General features: G+C 31.7%; 2 long non-coding RNA genes across 2 annotated transcripts; both read right to left on the bottom strand.

Annotated features, from left to right (window-relative positions):
- Positions 1-3,632: 3,632 nt before the first annotated feature.
- On the bottom strand, positions 3,633-6,533 carry LOC136201210 (uncharacterized). The gene is made up of 3 exons (XR_010673742.1): positions 6,107-6,533; positions 5,343-5,389; positions 3,633-4,193 (listed from the first exon to the last, which is right to left on the bottom strand). It is a non-coding gene; the product is annotated as an uncharacterized lncRNA (long non-coding RNA).
- Positions 6,534-9,621: 3,088 nt separating this feature from the next.
- Positions 9,622-10,738, bottom strand: LOC136235569 (uncharacterized). The gene is made up of 3 exons (XR_010691824.1): positions 10,625-10,738; positions 9,766-9,849; positions 9,622-9,666 (listed from the first exon to the last, which is right to left on the bottom strand). It is a non-coding gene; the product is annotated as an uncharacterized lncRNA (long non-coding RNA).
- Between the last annotated feature and the right edge of the window lie 4,791 nt (positions 10,739-15,529).

Raw genomic sequence — 15,529 nt, forward strand, 5'->3', positions numbered from 1 at the left:
ATTGGACTTTTTTTTATGAAAATTATATTAATTATAAAAATTATAATTATATCATATTAGTTATAAAAACACGTTAGTCCAAATAGGAATAAGATTTAGGGGAACATATTTCTATGATTAGTTTTATAACATTCTTGAACTAATTTTTATTATATCTATTTTTTTTATGAATTATTATATCTATTTTCCATTAAAAATTTAATTTTTTTAGAGACTCAATAACATAATTTTTTAATAAATTTTAATTTATAAAAATTATAAAAAAAGAATAACTATAAATAAATAAAAAGTCTAAAAATGTTATGATTTTTTGCGAATATACAAAAAAAGATGAAGTTTCAGCTAAATTTTTTTTAGACTTTTTACATGAAAATCATATTAGTTATAAAAAACTACAATTACATCATATTAGTTATAAAAACACGTTCGCCCAAATGGAAAAAAAGATTTGGGGTGAGAGAGGCTCGAACTCTCGACCTCAGGATCACTCAGAAGCTATGAGACCTACGCGCTAGCCAACTGCACCACCACCCAATGGTAAATATTTCTGAATCTGCATATAAGATAGGTACAATGGGTAATAATTAAGTCGAGCTTCACATTGGGGAGAATTAAATATAGGAATACGAAGCAATGACCACTGAAACCATAACATAATTTATAATTATATTAGTCCAATTACACATATTTTGAACTTATTAAAAAAATTATGATTTTACTGTTTCCATGAAATAGCTTATAATGGTGAGAATTTATATTCAAAAAACTAATTAGTTAACCTTCATGTAGTGATAATGTTTTAGATGTAGATTTCTAATATTCATCATATAAGTTTTTTTTTTTGTAGGAATTGTAATATTTACCTAAATCCTTATAATTTTCCTTTAAATAAATTTTTAAAGTCTAATCCGTTAGAGTTGGAAAAAAAATTTAACCTCTAACACGTTGAAACATCGTAGTTTTGGTGTGTTCGCTAAAAATTATTACATTTTTATACTCTTTTATTTAGTTATAATTTTTTTGTAATTTTTATATATCATAATTTAATGGGTAATTAATTTATTAGTCCCTATATTTTGACAAAACACACTGTTTAGTCCCTGTATTTTCAAAAACACATGATAAAGTCTCTAACCTTTTTCTCGATGAACTGTTTAGTCCCTAATGTTTTTCTCAGTGAACTGTTTCGTCCCTGCCGTTAGACTCTCATGAAAATTTTGTTAGTCAATTTGGATTTGTGTTATTCTTTTCCTTTATTTTCCTTTCCTTTAAACTCTAATGCATCTGAAATCAACTTTGAGTGTTTTTCTTCTTGATTTTCTTCTTAATCGTTCAAAATCGTAAGCATTGGGTCTGTTCTTTTTCTTGTTCTCCATACAAACGACTTCTTTTTCTAAATTGGATTTCCTCTTCTAAAGTTTGAGGGTAAATAGTAAAGGATAATTTAGTCATTTCCGAAGTCATAAACGTTAAAAAATCTAACAAACAGACAGAAGGACTAAACAGTTCACTGAGAAAAAAGTTAGGGACCTTACCATGTGTTTTTGAAAATACAAGGACTAAACAGTGTGTTTTGTCAAAATATAGGGACTAATAAATTAATTACCCTAATTTAATTCAGAAAAGTTATTTGAGTCTCAAAAGTAAGAAATTGATTTTTTTCATGGAAAAGAGATATGATAAATTCATAAAAAAATATATAATAAACATGAGTTGAAAGGTGTTAAAATAATAAAGTGTGCAATGAAAGTAATTAATAATGGCAACACAGTTCTATAGTTATTTGAAAAATTAAAGTTCAAATAAATAAAGGCTTAAACCAACTCAACCAATTACAACCATTGCAATGATATTACATAGGTTAAATATAAATGAATATTAGGGGACTACAAGGGCGGAAGCACCAATATTCAAGGGTGTAGTCGGTGACTGGGGTTGACTCGAGTGCAAAAACACACAAAACTATTTTAATTAATCAACAAATTTGTTTAAAACTAATGGGTTAATCAAATAACAGTAAAACCAAGATGTCCAATTTGTTCGGTAGGAGTAAAATATGATTATTTGTTTATAGCTATGACTATAATTAGTGTCATTATATCACAAGAGCTCTACTCACAATCTGTTTTTACTTCTTATTCCCTTTTCTCAAACATTATATAACTTTGCTTAATACTTTAGAATTCAAAAGTATTTGGAGAAATAATTCAATTGACCTCTTAAACTTTTAAGATATCTCATGGACTTGCTAAAAGTAACAAGATAAGATCACAATTTTCAAGAATGGTTCAGAAAATTTGATCCTTAGGCTTCACTTCTAGTGGCGAACACTAGTTACAAACAGATTGGAAACATTAAAAACAAAATTTTATCATTTCTTACATTAAGTATATTTGGACTTCCTAAAAAACAATGGGGAAAACATTTGGACCATATTCCTAAAATTTTAGAGAAATAATATGTTAGAATATGTATTTGGAGAAATAATCCAATTGGCCTCCTAAACTTAAAAATTATCTTATTAACATTCTAAACTGGCTAAAAGTAATGTAATTACCCCTAAATCTCAGGTGACAAAGTAAAACAGAGATTTAGACAAGTTGGTATCACTTTAAGTTTTTATTTTGCAATTAATTAAAATTAAAATCAAATACATCATTGAATACATTAAGAAAAGAATTTTGGAGAAACAAATTAAAAGGAATAGATATCCAGTAAAGAATTGATCTAACCAAAGAAAATTTAAAAAATTAAAAAAATTGTTTTTAAGAAACATTATTAGAAAATATGTGAATAAAAGAAAACACCTTAGTTGGTGTCTACTAATCTTTAATTAGTAATATGATCACCTGGAAGACCTTTCATTAACATTCTAAACTTGCTAAAAGTAACAAGATTACTCCTAAATCTTATGTGATATCAGCGTAAAATAGAGATTTAGATAAGTTGGACGGGTTAAATGCGTCGTTGGTTATTGAACTTACATGTTTGTCATATTGGTCACTCAACTTCAATTTGTCTCAATAAGATCACTCAACTTTGAGTTTTGTGCCAATTAGATCACTCCGGCGATTTCAATGATTAAAATGGATCGGAACGATGATATGAGTGACGCATCAGCATGAGTCAACTTAGATGTGTGGTCAAAATGATACATGACATCCATTTATCCGCTATTTAGTAGCCAGGTGCCACTTATTTTTATGGGAAAAAAGCAAAATTTAGTTTTTTTTTATAAAAATAACCAACATGTGGCTGATGTGTGTCGGTTAGACATCTGAGTTAACTGATGCTCACGTGTCATCCATGACATCATTTCGATCATTTTTAACCATTGAAATCGCCAGAATGACTTAATTGACATAAAACTCAAAGTTGAGTGATTTTATTGAGACAAATTGAAGTTAAGTGATTTTATTGAGACAACCACGTAAGTTCGATGACCAACGGTGCATTTAACTCCAAGTTGGACCATATCAACTGCTAAAAAAGTAATATTTTGCAGCTTCATTTCTCAGCCTGACTTGGTTCTATAAATTCTGAAATATTTTAACATCTAAATGTTTATAATTTAGACAACATAAAAGCAAACAGATAAATAAGAAAAGAGGCATAATAATGATCATTTGGAATTGGAAATAGAACAACATTGAGTGAAAGCAAGAACAACTTATTCATTTACTAATTTACACCAACATTAGTTTCATGGCATTAAAATACCAACAGACTACCAATGTCTAACTTTAAAACACCAAAACTATCCTACCGATTAAATCGGCATTGAGTGATGCTTACATAATTTCATCTCTAACTAGTAGAGTTCGATAAATTTCCGAAGAAGGGAATGGACTATGAAGGATGAAACCAAGCTTAAATCGGTAGGAACAATTCCTCAAGAAAGTAGGACGGACCATCAAGTGATAGTCATGAACCCGTACAAAATCCTTTTCAGGATTAATAACCTCTATAACCCGATGTGCAAAAAATTTATTACCAGAAACATATGCTTGTCGCAGCAGCTAGTCAAAACGACAACCATCATCAAGCCACATAGTGAATCCTCATCAAAGCTGAATGACCAGCTCCAATGAATTTGAATCTCCATTGCTACGCCCATCACCACCATCTGTTTCAGAAAAAATCCCTGGAGCAATCATCGCCATCTGAATCTTCTTGCTTCGGATTTCCATTAACTAAAGACATGATGCAAAAATAAGAATCAAGATCTAAAACTAGATTGCAGTTTTAAGTACAATAAAACAAATGGGTAACACATAAAGACATTTTCTTCAAGATATCCCCTGTGGAGTTCGTCATGTAAATCTCATAACCAACATCAATCTCAACGATTTTCAAAGTAACAGAAAAATGTATTGAGTTAAATTGTAATCTATGTCTCTATGCTCCAGGAATCAAAGAACAAGAGATATTTGGAGTGTTTTCTGGAGATTTATGAAACCTAATTAATATATTTTCGTGTGTATTGCATAAAGAAATTAAAACAACATGCACAATTTCCATGAAGTTTTTTCCGAGAATCAGTGGATGCTAAAGCACCCGAACCCCACTTGGATCCATCCCTGATTGATAAGTATGATAGAGAAACTTCAAATTAGCTTTTGGGATATGAAAATTCAATAGCATCCAACAGTATATGCATATGTTCAATAATCAAATTAGTCAATCTTAAAATAATTACAACAGTTAAATGATAAATAATTCAGAAAATACGATCTTAATCCTTCAAAAGACATGGATCATCTCAATGTGCAACTAAATTCCAAACTTATAATTAAAACAGAATTACTAAGTATTATGTATAAGTTTTCCTTAATCAGAATTAATTTAAGGTTCTAAGAATTGAATCCTAACATGGCTCAAATCCCTACCATTCAATGTCCTTCCATTTCCAGTACAAATAGAGACATTTTTCTTATCCGACATGTTACATTTTTATATACCATGTTGCACATAAACTCTTCTATATCAGTGTTTCCGTGTTTTTCAGATTCGGTGCAACATAGCACATATATTATCCGGTAATTCAGAAATGCCTTTCTATAAATTACCTCTATTTACATGCAAACAATAAGAAAAAACATATAATATATTCACCACACATCAGCATATCAAAGATAAATGTAATGCTCTTTTCAATTAATCATATCATCAGTGTTATAAACAAACACATCATCTAACAAACACATCTAACCATAGATCTATTGAATTCAGCATTAGAATCAAAAAAACTTAAAGCTATTTAATCTTCCGTTAAGCAAAATTAAATCCAAAACTTGCCATTAAAACATGAAAACCAACAAAGCAAAAGTACAAAGATTTACGGTAAGGAATTGTAAGCGGTAACTGGATTGATTAAGAAAATAGTTTCCTGCAAAAAAATCATCACAGAGTCAAAACCCATATAAGAAATTAGAGGTGGCAAAATGACACACGACCCGATTACACGACACGAACACGACACGAATTTTTAGTGTTAGTGTTGAGCTTAATAGGTAATGGGTCATTTTTGGGTTGACACGAAACTGACACGCTAATTTTTGGGTTGGGTTAGTGTTGATATGTGAACCCGAAAACGACACGAAATGACACGGATATTGAAAATTATTGTTATATTCTCTCATGTTTTTTATGTCACTTTATTAATAAAGATAATAAAATTATAATTATTAATTGCAAATATTAATTTGAATTTCCTAAATTGTTCTAAACACATTACATAACCCTCTAACATGATATTATCGAACTTTTCGATAATTATTATTAGCATACTAATCTAAAAATGATATAAAATGTTTAAAAACAGTACCAAATATTCTTATATTTTTAAGAGTTATTATTAATATATACGCATAACAAAATTACATGTAACCCGAAAACACGACACGAAATCGACACTAACCCGAATAGGTTAACACGACTTTGACACGAAAGTTTTTGGGTTGGGTTTGGGTTTACTCTTTTTGACACGAACCCGAAATGACACGACACGAACACGACTCGAACACGATAATTGCCAGGTCTATAAGAAATACCAATTGCCCAATTCAACAAAAACACAGAAAGAAGTTGCAATTGCCCAATTTACCTGTAAACAAACACAACAATTTTTTGCTAATAATATTTTAGCAGATAAAGTTATGGAGGTCATTAATCCGAAAGATGATTTTGTAGGGTTCATGACCATCACTTGATGCTCCTCCCTTCTGTCTTCAGGAAGGGTTTATACCGAATTAAGCTTGATTCCCCCTTCATAGTCCGTTCCCCCTCATCGGAAATTTACGGGACACTAGCAGTTAGAGATGAAATTCTAAAAGAATCGCTGAATGCTAATTGGTTTTCATAAATTTGATTAGATATACCCTAATCCTAATAGCATAACAAGTATCCATAATCCCTATTCCGCGATTGAGAAGGAGGGGCTATCCGCGATTCAGAAGGAGGGGCTATCGGCGATCTCAAAGAGAAGATATCAATATCGAATGCGTATATATATGAACAATAGGTAACCCTAATCGTTATTCGAGGATTGAGGAGGGGAGGAGGGGCGGAGAAAAGCAAAGGTGTAAGTTTAGTTATATAATATGCTTCATACATTTCTTTGCATGCCCCTTACTTTTCAATTACCCTTAAATTTTGGAAATTTTCTAAATTCTCCTATATTATTACCGAATTATATTTAATAGCCTCATATTTTTCTCCAATTCCATTTAATAACTCTAGGGTTCGTTTGGTTCGCGGAATAGATGGTGAATAGAAGTTGAGGTGTAAAATGATACTAGTCGAAGCAAAAATAGCTATATCTGAGTATAATTCGTATTCTCTGTGCATTAGAGAGCATTTCTTCTAGTTCTTAGTTAAAGGCTTGTAAATGGCTTTACTTATATATTGTTATGCTTTTTATGAATGTTTTCTTTTCTTTCCAAATTTTAAAGTTATATGGTATTTTTTTGTCTTTTTCTTTTTATGAAAATGTTTATATCATACCATTAGTTGACAAAAGTAGAACTACACCAAGAAAATAATAAGCAATGAAACCTTATACAATTACATATTAAAGCCAATACAAGATCAACTAAAGGAATAAAAGGACTATGGCCTGAAACGATCATGAGCCGACCTTTGACCAAACAACACATAAACCTCATACTGAAAAATTTCAAGAATTAAAGTTGCTTAAAATATCATTAATTCTTAGAATTTTTTATTCTAGGACTATCAATGGTTGTTTTGCTGCGTTGAATGGCCGTTGGTGTTAAAAAGTGTAAAGTTGAGTGGGTTTTATGTTAAATTTTGAAGTTCAGTGGCCATACTTAAAAAAAAAAAGCAAATTTAAGTGGGTGTAATTTACCTCCCAATTTTTTACACTTGTCAATTGATTTAATTTTCTTTTCCATATAGATTTAATATGTGAACAAATAAGATTTAATTTTTTCTTATTTATGTACATAGTAAATTTATAGAGGAAAAAAAATTATTCTAAGACTATCAATGGTCGTTTTGATGCGTTGAGTGACCATTGGTGTTAAAAAGTGTGAAGTTGAGTGGGTTTTATGTTAAATTTTGAAGTTCAGTGGTCATACTTAAAAAAGAAGAAGCAAATTTAAGTGGGTGTAATTTATCTCCCAACTTTTTACACTTGTCAATTGATTTAATTTTCTTTTCCATATAGATTTAATATGTGAGCAAATAAGATTTAATTTTTTCTTATTTATCGACATAGTAAGTTTATAGAGGAAAAAATTTATTATATTACATGTCATATGTCAAAAATTGTGTCATGTGGCAAAACTTAGTTAGTTTTCCGACCAAATATGGGTTAAATATATCACCTATGAGAATACTTTAAAGGACAAATCTTACCAAATGATACCATATGTGGGAAATGAAAAAATTATGAAAACCGTATTAGCCAAATCTGGGTTTAATCTTAATATAAATAGTGACATCTGCCAATTTTAAGTCTAACATTTTAATGGAATTGCAGATTTAACTCTAACGTACAAAATGGTGTAAATTTAACAGTAACGAGAAAATGGCTTTGATTTATTATGGGGGAGTGTGAGAAAATGGCTTTGATTGGAAGTACACTTAAATCTCAAAAGAGATTTCATAGGCAACCTCAATTGAATTTCTGTCACAATCTCCTCCAGCAGCAATTCCACCATAGCCTCTTGTTCTGAATTTCTCCTTTTTTTATCCTTTTCGCCTTTATTGTTTTGGAAACCACATCAACATCTACACATCTCAAAAAGCAGTCCAGTGAATACATTGTATTTGGTGTTTTTCCTCTTTACCTTCCATTTGATTCTGCCTCTTTTTCCAAAGCATTCCACAATGGACTCTCTTATTTCATCTCCAACCCTTCTACTTTTGGCTTTTCTTTTTGCAGCTGCTATGTCTTTGACCTCCTTCATTTCTCAAACGCCATGACCAATTTGTCAATCCTTTTCTAACATACTACGGCTGCTTTCTACAATATCTTCATGTTTTCCCCACAGATTTTGTAACTTAATATTCTGCTGCAGCTTCTCAACAATGCTGAGGTCTTTGACAATCCCATTGCCATGACTAGGAACTTCATGTAGTTCGTTCCTTCAAGCCTTCATCAAGAGTTCCATCAAAGTATTACATTTGTATAAACAGCTATCTTTGTGTCCATCAAACCCATTTTTTTCTTGGTTGTCTGACAATTATTCCTTTATATCAGCAGTTTAGATGAAAATTAAGGTTAGTATGTATTTTAACATAAATTCTATTATAAACCACCGTACCAATAAAATAATGAATAGAAAAAAATATTATAATCCTTTTCATTAAACAGTCTAACTAACCTTATCTGAGGATTTTCCTTGGCCTCAAGCTGATGCTGAAACCTATCATGAAATTGTGTCCACCATTCATGAAGAAAACCATTGCATGTGTCAATAGCTGGAAATAAAGAAACATATTCCAATATCAGAAAACACATCATATGAAAATATACATATATTAGGCTTAATATATTTGTTACCCCATGCAGCACCAAGCTTCACCTACCCTGAAGTTTTAAAAAGTTTCAATTGTCGGATTGTATTAAATAACCTCGTATTCTTTTCTAATTTCATTCAATAACTCGTATTCTTATCCAATTGCATTCAATAATTCTCTCTATTCTGGTCTATTTGCATTCAATAATCCCAAAATTTTAAGTGTGTAAACTTTGGAAAGTTTCTAATCTTCAACAAATTCTATAGAAAAATAAGAGTATAATGAAACAAATTCTATTGAAAAACAAGGGTACATCGAACAAAAACAGTGAGTTTGTTTGAAACTTTAAAAAGTTCAGTAATCAATTTAAGTTTTAGAACAAGTAAGAGGAAACAGACAACCAAACAAAAATTAAGAGTGTGTTCAACTAGAACCCATCAATATGAGGCAGTAATCAAACCATTAAGTCTTTGTACACTCCTATGAAAAGGAAAGGAAAAAATCGGATGGAATATGGTTTCTCAATGAAATAGAAAAATAAAACAAATTCAAATTCCTTAGATTTGAAGAGAAAGAACTGTTACGAACAGGTTTTGTACAAACATTGGCTTCTTTCTGAAAAGAAGCAGCAGTACGATGCATCTTCTTTTTCACCAAATAAGCAAATACAAATCAAACCTGCAATTCCAGATACAGAAAAAAAAAATTAAAAAAATATTCCATAACCAAAAAATAAAGGAAATCTAAATCAAAACGTGGTTAAACAAATAGACTAACATCTTCTGAGCATCCCATTGATCAGCTCCTCCTCCATCCATGGCTGGCTTTGACAAGAGTATTCACGAACTCGGATTTGGCTTCCTGAAGAAGAAGGAGAAGAAGAGTCGGATGAAGATTGGGAAAAGGGACTGAAGAGTCCAGATGTGAATTTGAAAGAGAAAGGCATGCAATATTAATATAGACAGAGAAAGAGAAGAGGAGTGAGGTGTCCATTCCAGTCTCATATCCCTAAATTGTTTTAAAACAAGTTTTTAGTTTTGAAAACTTAAATTCTAACAGACTACAAAAAATGTCTTGAGCTTTTTCTTTCCGTCATAACCTGTAGCAAGAATCACAACATCAGGTTTGAATTGGGAGCATCAGATTTCACATTAATGATAAATGAAAGTCCATACTTTTAAGTTCATGGTTGTATAAACTTTGAATCTAAAAGGCAATCATATGTAAGGGGACATTTGGGATATAAAAGCTACTCGCAAAAACTTAAGTTCTACAAAATACAAAACAAAAGGACGCAACAATTTGCATAAATTTCTTTCATTTATAGCATATTCAATCAATTCTTGAACTATTTTTTAATTTAACTAGCAAAAGCTTCCTCTCAATTCTCTGATCAAATTGATCAATTATTGTTTTTTAGGTGCAATAACAACACCACCGTGTTATTGTAGGAATCGCTTGTAATCCCAATTCCAAGAACAATTAATCAGTCATTTCTGCTTATATGCATGGATGATTCTTATTGGTATTAATCAACCAAAGAAATACATATCTAAAGAACAAAAGATCTCTGAAATGATTTTCTTTAAATAATGCAGAATTAAAGAAGAAACTATTAATTTAAACCTAAACTTACTTGCAGTCATTTATCATTCTAGTGTAAGAAGGAATGGTTTTCGCCGGCAACATTCTGCAATCAAGTGATAGCATATCCTTTTTAGTTCTTGAGAAAGCTGGGAAGATCTGTGCAGATCCACGCATATCTTCACATGAATTTTCTCTCTGTTTTCTCACCATTACTTTTCCTGCACATAATTAGTGTTTTTTCAGATTTTCCTCTTTCTTTTCGGTTATGAAAAGTCGTAGTTGTCTATAAAATAAAGATTCTCATTACCTCCTGGATATTGATCTTGAATTTGATTTGCTTCTTGATTCAGATTATTATAGTTAGATCCATACAATATAAGGCATTTTCCAAGAGAAAGATCCAGGGAATAAGGGTTGAGAAGTATAGTTAGATCTCAGTTTTGAGAGAAGAGAGGGAGAGGCAGAACATGAATAAGAGGACACAGAGAATGAACTAATTTAATATGCAGGGTTTTAATTTGGACCATCCGATCAAAGATAAATCAACCGTCTACTAGTCTCCCAATTGAAAATTAAATTTTTGCCCCTCTATCGTTGGCAGAATTATGTATTGAAATTTTTTCTTTTTGTTTGTTAATTGTTACTTCTAGAGATAATATTCCTATCATCTCTGAATTATCCTTTTAAGTTTATCTTGTTAATTACTTTGTTAATATCCTTTCACATATTAGATTACACTTGTAATTATCTCATAGACTTGTAATAATGTCTGGATTATTAAAAAAAAACGTTATTATTTTTTGATACTATTTTCAATATAATATATAAAAATAAAAAGTATACACGTTAAAACATAAATATGTAATAAAATAAATATATATAACAATAAAACAGTAATAAAATACTCATAGTTTATACTTAAAAAATTTATAGAATCCACGACTCACGTTTATTCATATAAAAGACTACTACAATTAATAGATTTTTCATTATGTCAATATGCTTAAATTAAAAGTATATCAACTGAGCACGAATGCAGTGAATACAATTGTAAAACCCAAGAATAAATGACAACAATTATGATTTTTATTGGGAGAAGTATCAAGTCCATTTTAAACAATGTAAATATTGGGGGGAATATATTATTTCAGTGTATTGAACAATGAAGAATACTCACGTGTTTATACTAGAGTGGTTCGGCCAACCACTCTCTAAACATAGTCGATAGGTTTAAGACTTCGTATATAAGTCTAAGTCTTAAACAATTTACTTTCTATGCAAGTATATTCTATTATAGGTTTAAAACTTCTTATACAAGTCCAAGTCTTAAACAGTTGACTTTCTATACAAGTCTATTACATTACCCCCTCCCCCCTCGAGCTGTACAGGTTGGGCACGAATGGTTAGCTTGTCTTTAAGAAACTCAAAACGACCCCTTGCCAACAGTTTAGTAAAAACATCTGCAGTTTTATCTATAGTTGAAATATGTCGAACCACCAGCAACTTAGATCGAACACGATCTCTAACAAAGTGAAAATCAATTTCCAAAGGCTTGGTAGAATTATGAAGCCCAAGATTCGATGACAAACTGCACTTAAATTATCACACCATAAAATCAACGATTGTCTGATAGGATAACCAATTTCTTTCATCAACATTTGTAACTAACTAAGCTTAGAAGTTGTTGTGGTAATCGATCTATACTCTACCTTCGTAAAAGATTGAGAAACCATTTGCTGCTTCATGGAAGTCCATGATAACAAATTGGATCAAAAAAATAGGACATAACCAGTTGTAGATCACGATCCATATACACATCCTCATGCAAATCACCATGTAGAAAAAGCATTGGAAACATCCAACTGCAACATTGACGGAACTGTCAAAGAAAGTATAAGTCGAATAGTCGTTGGTTTGACAACCGGACTAAATGTATCAATATAATCAATAGCCGGTCGTAGATGATAACCTTATGCAACCAAACATGCTTTGTACCGATCAATTGTGCCATCAACCTTTTTTTGAGTTTGAACAACCACCGATTATCAATTAAATTAGCACCTGGTGGAAGCGGAAGAAGTTCCCAATAGTTCCATCCTTCATAAGAGCATTATACTTGTCAACCATTGCATGTCTCCATTCTGGTATTTTAGATGCATGTAGGTGCAGAGAATGTTCGATGGAACCGCATCAGTCAATATATTAGGTTTGAACATCCCAACCTTAGTTAGAGAAACCAAGTGCTTGTTAGGATCCTGTAAAGCATCCAAAATAGGTAAAATCGACACAGTAGGAGACGAAGTGGCAGAGTGTATAGATATCACAATTGGACTTGTGACCATGTTTATGTAGGAATTTCCTATAATCCCAATTCATTTATGCTTATATAGATGATTCTAATTAGGATCACCTAAAAATGAATCTAAACAACATAATCCCTATAATTATTTTCTTTTACTAATACAGAGTTAAGGAAGAAATTTCTAATTTAAACCTTAACTTACTCGCTCACTATCAGAATGGATGATTTTCGCCAGCAACATTCTGCAATCAATGATAAAATATCGTTTTTTGCTCTTGTGAAAGCTAGAAAAACCTATGTTGATGCACTCTCATCTTGACATGGAATGTCTTCTTGTTTCTTCACCATTGTTTTTCCTACACATAATTAACATATTTTAGATTTTATTGCTTCTTTTCCATTCTGAACAGTCCTAGCTATCTTAAAACTATGATCCTCATTACCTCCTTGATGCTGATTTCCCTTGATTTTGGTTTCCTTCATGAATCAGATTGTTACCTTTATTTCCCCCATACTCTCTAGTGGCTATATAAGGCGCTTTAATATCATAACAAGATCTCAAGAAAAGAGAGAAGGGTAAATTACATCAATGGCCACTGAACTATACCTATTTTCACATTGTGGCCACTAAACTTCAATTCTTCTCAGTATGACCATTGAACTTGACACTTTATTACACGGGTAGCCACTGTGACCATTGACCACCATTTGTGACCTTTGACTCTTCTTTTTAACTAGCTGTCTCTCTCCTTCCCTCTTTTTCAAACATTTTATACTCATTTTACCCTTTGTCCCTTTCTTATTGTGTCTTTCTCTCTCTATTTCTCCATTGCAACTCCTTTCTTACAACTTCCTCCTCTCCCTAATTGGCCGACAAACTCATATGCTAAAAACCTTCATTTCCTATCTGTTCCAGCCTCGCATGCTCTATCCTCCCCTTCACTCTTTTCCTCTTCTTTTCCACTACATGAAGGCAAGTACATTATTGAATGATAAAAATTAATGAAACTGCCAAAGCATGACCCATGCATATAAATAATAATGTAATATTGAAGGTTCATAATTATACTATTTTTAAAAAAAATGTGTACATGCTGCTCAAATCCCCATTTAGTCGGGGAACGGGGATGGGAACTCCAATCCCCGCCCCATTTACATCCCTATCCCTTTCTTTCTCTCTTTCTCCATGGCACTCTTCTCTCACATGCCTCAGTCTCTTTTCTAATTTGTCTCCTCCTTAACAAATTAGACTTCATCTTCTCGATGTTTTGGAACTCTAACTTCATTTCTGGATTTGTAATTTTATACAAACCCTTGAAAAAAATCTTAGAAATCCATGATGAGTTTTGGATAAAAACTCTTTTCTACGACTCGATATTCTGGAGTTGAAAATTGGAACTAAACATTTCAATCCACTTACAGTTGTCCCATGAAACATACTCACACTTGTATTCATAGCCACACCTACAATTTAATCAGCCAATTTTAGCAATAAAAATTCCAAATGGAAGCCATATGAACATTGAGAGTGTTGCTAATGGAGTTGGTATAACCTTCCTGCAACATGTATAATTTTTTTTTTTAAAATAGTATAATTATGAACCTTCAATATTACATTATCATTTATATGCATGGGTCATGCTTTGACAGTTTCATTAATTTTTATCATTCAATAATGTACTTGCTTTCATGTAGTGGAAAAGAAGAGGAAGAGAGTGAAGGGGAGGAAAGAGCATGAGAGGGTGGAACAGATAGGAAATGAAGGTTTTTAGCATATGGTTTTGTCGGCCAATTAGGGAGAGGAGGAAGTTGTAAGAAAGGAGTTGCAATAGAGAAAGAGAGAGAAAGAGAGGGATGAAGAGAGAGAGAAAGACACAACAAGAAATGCACAAAGGGTAAAATGGGTATAAAATGTTTGAAAAAGAGGGAAAGAGAGAGACAGCTAGTTAAAAAGAAGAGTCAAAGGTCACAAATGGTGGTCAATGGTCACAGTGGCCACCGGTGTAACAAAGTTCAATCGTCATACATGGAACAATTGAAGTTCAGGGACCACAATATGAAAATGGGTATAGTTCAGTGACCATTGGTGTAATTCTGTCTTTTATTGAGATATTGATATGATATTAAAGCGCCTTATATGGCATCAACTATCAGAGAGTATGGGGGCAATAAAGGTAACAATCTGATTCAAGAACGAAATCAAAATCAAGGGAAATAAACATTGAGGAGGTAATGAGGATCGCAATTTTAACATAGCTAGGACTGTTCAGAATGGAACATAAATAGTAAAATATGAAAAACGTTAATTATGTGTAGGAAAAACAATGGTAAAGAAACAAGAAGACATTCCATGTCAAGATGCGAGTGCATTAACACAGGTTTTTCTGGAGTTCACAAGAACAAAAAAAAAGATATTTTATCATTGATTGCAAAATATCGCTGGCGAAAACCATCCATTCTAACAGTGAGCAAGTAAGTTAAGGTTTAAATTAGAAATTTCTTAAATTTGTATTAGTTAAAGAAAATAATTATAGGGATTATGTTGTTTATATTCAGTTTTAGGTGATTAATCCTGTTTGGCTCTTTTGTGGGAAATTGCGGGCGTGCCAGAGAATTGTAGTATTCTCGAACTGTGGAATGAAATTGAGTGCG

The sequence above is a fragment of the Euphorbia lathyris genome, chromosome 7, assembly GCF_963576675.1.
Source record: "Euphorbia lathyris chromosome 7, ddEupLath1.1, whole genome shotgun sequence".
Taxonomy (NCBI): Eukaryota; Viridiplantae; Streptophyta; class Magnoliopsida; order Malpighiales; family Euphorbiaceae; genus Euphorbia; species Euphorbia lathyris.